The sequence below is a fragment of the Zalophus californianus genome, chromosome 4 (assembly GCF_009762305.2).
Source record: "Zalophus californianus isolate mZalCal1 chromosome 4, mZalCal1.pri.v2, whole genome shotgun sequence".
Taxonomy (NCBI): Eukaryota; Metazoa; Chordata; class Mammalia; order Carnivora; family Otariidae; genus Zalophus; species Zalophus californianus.
The window spans coordinates 119491833-119498831 of record NC_045598.1 but is presented as its reverse complement, the minus strand read 5'-3'; positions in this window follow the sequence as shown (position 1 = coordinate 119498831).

Here is a 6999-nt window from a genome sequence, read left to right as displayed (position 1 = left end):
TTCAGGGAGAACTGAGATATTACAACCACAAAAAAACAGAACAGTATGCCATCAAAGAGAATAATCACAAAGCAAAGAAAGAACCCTTGGGAAAGAGAATTTTGAAGGTTAACAGTAAAAGCAGAGTTTGTAAAACACAACAAATGGGTAAAGAAATCTTCTCAAAAGCATAGAATGAGAGAAAAGAGGCACAAAGATCAATCCAACAGAGAAGGTTGGAAGATAAAGTTGGGTAAATATCCCAGGAAGTAGAGCAAAGAAGATGAGAAAACTGGAGAGGAAATACAAGAAAAATAAAGTATCATTTCTTTCAGCTCAACATTTGAATAATAAGTCCAGAAGTGGGACAAGGTCTGAACAAGACCAACTGAACAGGACCATGGAATGAGTGGGGAAAACATCTCACAGTGTTGTGAAATTTAGATCATCAGGGATAAAGAGAAATCCCTAAAAGCTGCCAAAGACAACAAACAGTTCCCTACAAAAACTCAAGAATCAGACTGATGCCAGACTTCTTATCTGGAACACCGGATGTGAGAGAGCCATGGAGCAGGGCCTTCAATGTTTGACATAAAATAAGACTTAACCTAAATTCTGTACGCTACCAAATTACCATTCACATATGGGGGCACAATAAAGACATATTGAGATATGCAAGAACTTAAATTATCTCCTTTATGCTCTTTCACAGGAAGTTACTTGAGATTGAAGAAAATACGAGAAAGACAAAAGCCCTAGGGTTTGGTTAACCATTGAGAGGTTGAGCAATGAAGACATATCCCGAGGTGACACAGTTCAGTAGCTCCAGAGAACACATGGGCCAGATGGGAACAGAAGACAAAGGGCATGGAGAGGAATTCCCATGGAGAAAGGGGTCTCCCAGCAAGAGGACCCCAGACAACAGGTAGCATAACTGCAAGAACATGAAAATATAAGGATATTTACTACCACTATTTTGTGAACAAAAAATAAAAGTATATTAGAAACTCCAGGCAAAACCAAAAGCTGTAAGAGAAAATCATGGCCCATTTTAACAAATTCAAATATATGATTATAAGTGCTTTGAAGAATGAATTCCAGTGGACTGTGATGTTAAGGATATTTTCCTTCACCTGGCTCATGGATGTGACCCACCAGGAAGGAAATATAATATAGCATACCACTTGGTCTAAAAGTGAATAATAATTTAATAACTATAATAAACTTAACTGTTTATTGATTTTTAATTAAGTCAGCATATTAAGAAAAGAGCAATATTACAGAACATAATACAATGGTAGCAACCTTCAGCAATATTTACAATGTGAACATGAAAGTGTAATTTATGAAAGAAAGTAGATAGAAGGGGAGGAGATTTAGAGGTGTATTTCCATCTTATATAGAGGGGAACTATATAATGATAGAATATGAAACAGTATATACTTTTAGAAGAGCTGAAAATAGTTATTAGTAGCCTTAAAAATAAAACTGCCAGTTATTTGACCAGTAAAAATGGGTTTATTCTGAAAAAGCAGATATTTAGAATCCAGTGCAACCAAGCTACAGCAAAAACCATAGGCAAGTCGGCTGGACAAAGGGGAGGAACTCTCTTTTATAGAGAAAAGGGAGATTTGGTAGGGGCTGTTATAAACACAAAGTCCATTGGAGTAAACAGGGAGTTGGAAGTATAACCCTTCTCATGGCTGAGTTCTGACTGTCTCTCATTGGCTGGGCTGTTAGCAGGGGAGGGATGATAGGAGGAAGGAGGTAAGCTTTTCTTTCTCCTGCCAGGATGATGAAGTGGTATCCACCCACAGGTTCCCTCACTTCCTGTTGGAGTTGCAATTGACCATGAGTGGCAGGGCATGAGAGCTCCCCCTGTTCAACCTCCTGATTCCATTTTAGTGGAGGTTTCCTTTTATTCATCTTCATGTTATCAATCAATGAAGAGTAGTGTAGCTTAGTTAAATCTAAAATTAAAATTTAGACATTATTGGGATGCCTGGGTGGCTCAGTCGGTTAAGCGGCTGCCTTCGGCCTGGGTCATGATCCCAGGGTCCTGGGATTGAGTCCCCTATCGGGCTCCTTGCTCAGCAGGGAGCCTGCTTCTCCCTCTCTCTCCCTCTGCTTATACTCTCTCTGTCAAATAAATAAAATCTTAAAAAAAATAAAATAAATAAAATAAAATTTAGACATTATCTAAAATTTATAAATCAAGAAAGATCTTTTTACTTAGTGTTATGAAAGTAACCACTAGAAGAATTTGATATAGTGTAATAATTGCTTCTGAGGAGTGAGTCTAGAAGGTAGGGAGGCTTAGAAGTTTTTGGGTTTTTTTTAGGAGAAGATTGCTCCATGTGTCAAAGCTGTTATCTAGGGTGCCTGGGTGGCTCAGTTGGTTAAGCAACTGCCTTTGGCTCAGGTCATGATCCCGGAGTCCTGGGATCGAGTCCCACATCAGGCTCCCAGCTCAGCGGGGAGTCTGCTTCTCCCTCTGACCTTCTCCCCTCTCATGCTGTTTCTCTCTCTCTCTCTCTCTCTCTCAAATAAATAAATAAAATCTTTAAAAAAAAAAAGCTGTTATCTAGTATTTGATACTTTACCATAGGCATGTGTTATTCTGATAGATCTTTTTAAAATGTTTATCAGAATTTATTAAAGGAAGCTATCTTTGTGGAAGATTGTCAAAGGACAGGCAATCTAACCCCTCCTCCATTCATATTCTTAGGCTAAAGCCAGAACATCCTAGTGTTGGCTACATGGGCCATATTGTTTAGGGTCCCCATCCAGAAGGTTGCTTTTATTGAGCTGGTTAAGCATTGTAGTATGGATCTCTAATAAGATCTTCTTCTCCCTAAGAAACAGCCCTGAGTAAGTAACCTGTGTTTACTATATGGATATTTTTCAAGACCTTGTTCAGTCCATTGCCCCTGCCCTCCTGATAAGAACCCCCAGAAAAACATTTTCTCTAGACTTGTTGCCAAAAATGCATGTGCCTCTCCTAAGCATTCCTTGGCTCTTATCTTATGATCACTGACTCACACATTTCTTTCTGTGTGCTATCTCAGAGTCCAATAGATGGTCCACTTCTAAATCCTCAAAGCAGGGTCAAACATTATTTCAATTCATTTTTCCTCCTTTGACTCCCTCTTTGTCCAAATTCACTCACTTAATTATCTTTACATTAGCCTTGTTTTACTTAGTGCATGTCCATAAACTGCCTTAAGTCCTTTCCAGAAAGACATGAAGGGAAGGGAGGGGGCAAGGGGGGAAATCTAGTGTATAGATTGAATAAAGGTTCTTAAAAAGATCCTAACACATTCACGAAATTACTTACAAAGAGATGATAAAAAATAATCTTCTCTTTATGCTACTACAAATATATTTTCTCTATTCATATAAAAGTCTTATTAACTTAACCCCACCAATTAAGATGCTATTATAATTTAATACATGAAAAAAAAACTTCTATAGTTGAAAAAAGGCTCAGAGAAAAAATAGGTAATGTATGGTCTATGGATAGTGTTTAGGCAGCCGACAAATTCTCTGAAACTACAGGCAAAATTTTGAGATTGTATCCATTTTCCTGGTGAAAGAGTTCATAGTTTTCATTAGAATTTCAAAAGGTTTTTTAAAAAACTGATCAAAAATCACCAAAAAAAGTCCATCCCCACCATATATGTTCTTATTTAGTAAGGAGTTTAGAATAATTTCTTCCTGTATATATATAGCTCTTCAAAATCAAAGTCTCGATTCTAAATATTCTTTTTTTTTTAGTATTTTATTTATTTGTTTGTCAGAGAGAGAGAGAGCACATAGCAGGGGGAGCTGCAGGCAGAGGGAGAAGCAGGCTTCCCACCGAGCAAAGAGCCCAATGCGGTACTCCATCCCAGGATCCTGGGATCATGACCAGAGCCGAAGGCAGAGGGTTAATCGACTGAGCCACTCAGGCACCCCTCGATTCTAATATTCTAAAAATGTCTTTAAAGAAACCACAAATTCAGGGAAACGCAAATTAAAACGATGATGAGATACTACTAGACATCTATTAAAATGACTAAAACTCAAAACAATGACAAACCAAATAGTGGGGAGGATGTGGAGCAACAGGAACTCTCATTCATTGCTGGTGGGAATCCAAAATGGTGCAGGCACTTTGGAAGACAGTTTGGCTCTTTTGTATAAAACTAAACATACTCCTACCATATAATTCAGCTATCATGTTTCTTGGTATTTACTCAAAAGAGTTGAAACATAAAAACCTACAAACCTCTGTTTAGAGCAGCTGTATTCATACTTGCCAAAACTTGGAAGCAACCCAAAATGTCCTTCAGTAGATGAATGGATGAATAAACTGTGGTGTATTCAGACAATGGAATACCATTCAGCACTAAAAAGAAATGAGCTTTTCAAGCCATGAAAAGACATGGAGGAACCTTAAATACATATTACTAAGTGAAAGAAGCCAATCTGAAAATGCTACATACTGTAGGATTCCAATGATATGACATTCTGGAAAAGGAAAAACTATGGAGACAGTAAAAAGATCAGTGGTTTCCAGGGGAGTTGGGAGATGAATAGTTAGAGCACAGAGGATTTGGGGGGGGGGCAGTAAAAACACTACTCTGTATGATATCATAATGGTGGATACATGTTGTTATATATTGGTCCAAACCCATAAACATACAACACCAAGAGTGAACTGTAATGTAAACTGTGTGTCAATGTACAATCATCAACTGTAATAAACACACTGATGTGGTGGGGGATGTTGATAATTGGGAGGCTACACATGCGGGGCAGGGGTTATATTGGAAATCTCTATACCTTCCCCTTAATTTCACTGTGAACCTTAAACTTCTCCAAAAAAAAAATAAATAAAATCTTAATAAAAAGGAAAGAAAATACAGTTGTGAACTCAGCAATTAGTTCTTTTAAAATTGATTTTACAGGGGTGCTTGGGTGGCTCAGTCAGTTAAGTGTCTGCCTTCAGCTCAGGTCATGATCCTGGGGTCTTGGGATTGAGCCCCATGTTGGGCTCCCTGCTCAGCAAGGAGTCTGCTTCTCCCTCTGCCCCCTCCCTGCTTGTGTTCTCTCTCCCTCTCTTTCTCTCAAATAAATAAATAAAATCTTTAAAAAATAAAATAAAATTGATTTAACAAATGACACCTTTTTCTGATTATCAACCCATACCTGTTTGTTGTCTCAAGAAGAAAATAAAATCATGTTACCATTTAACTATTAACAATTAGAGACAAATATTCTTTCAGTCTCTCTTCCCATCCAAGAGTTTTTGAATGTTATACGATTTATTGGTTTATGATAGGGATATCTGGTTTTTTTTAATAAGACAAAAATACCATAAGCTGATTCCCAAAGACTGTGCCCTGAGCGGCCAGTCACGGAAGAGCTGTGGGAGAGCTGGAGGATCTTAGGATTTGGTGTCCTGGGTTCAGATTTACCACTCCCACAGTGAACAGATGCAGCAACTTGAGCAAAACACTTTACTTCCTCAGGGCTCCATTTTCCCATCAATTGATAATTAATTATGACAATTAATTATAATAATAACTAATATCTCTTTCACCTACTTTTCTGGTTTGTTATGGTCAGATGAGAAAATATGTTAAAATGTATTTAACATTTAAATAACTTGCACACATTTTTCTCTTTATTCCAAAAATGCTGCTATTTCCCAGGATATTTTTAAATTTCCTCTTTTGGAATTGCTTGGAAAATCCATTTATAAGTTATGTGGGGAAAAGACATCTCATTAATTAATAGTCAGGTTTTATTTTTGACCTAAGCATACATTACTCAGTGTGATTATCTATTTCATTAACCATTTCTCCTCTGTCGGTCTCCAAACATCAAACCTACTTCTGAAGACACATTATTTTTCAGCAATGAGAATATAACTAACATTGTAACATGTTCTCCAAAGTAAAAGCCACAATTCTATTTTACCTTATTTTACTTTTAAGAGGGAGGGGCCGGTAGGGGCAGAGGGAGAGGGAGAGGGAGAGAGAGAATCTTGAGCAGGCTCCATGCTCAGCACAGAGCCGATCGCCAGGCTCCACCTCCCAACCCTGAGATCATGACCTGAGCTGAAATCAAGTGTCCAAGGCTTAACTGACCGAGCCACCCAGGCGTCCCAAAAACCACAGTTTTAGGTGTAAAATTTTTCTAACTAGTGTTTAACTTCCCAATATTGTGACTTTGGAAAGGAAAACAATGTTGATCTACATCTAGGCTTGTTTTGGGGGGGTTTTCTTGTTTTTTTGTGTGTTTTTTGTTTTTTACATGGTTTTCTGGTTATATCATTATACAGGCCAATTTATCATTATAATCCTTATACGTTTTATTTCATTTAACTATCACTACTTAAGTTTTACTTTATAAGTTGTATGAAATGACAAAAAGAAGGGCATGATAGAACAGATGGGAAAAGTCGGAAAGACACAGAAACTGCACACTTTAAAATGGTTAAGATGCTAAATTTTATATTATGTGTTTTTGCCACAATAAAAAACAAATAAAAAGAAAGGCACAGACATTTAAATCAGAAGGTAAAGGAGTAATTGTGAATGCAAGTCACTGAGCTCTTTCTACTAACATTTCATGAAGTAATAAAAAAAATCTTAAAAGAAGCTAATAATTAATCATACTGCCCTATTCTAATATGCCTGTTCTCAAAATGCCATTAATATGAGCAAACACATAACACGAAACTAAAGCCCTTTCTCCGCCTACACACCATACCAAAAATGTAGCCAAATTTAGAGAACAATAGGGATACAAAATGCGTCCTGCGTTACAGGAGGAAGAGTGGCCATTTGCTAGGATGCTTGCGATCTGCTTCCCAGAAACTCTCCTATCCTTTTTCTGATGGTCACAAGTTGAATAATTATTCTTAATTTGTAAAGCTGAACATCATTCCATTGCATTCTATTGCAACTATAATCTCTATGATTCTGTTTTGTTGATTAAGTCTTAGCAATCACGGTGAGATTGAATGGA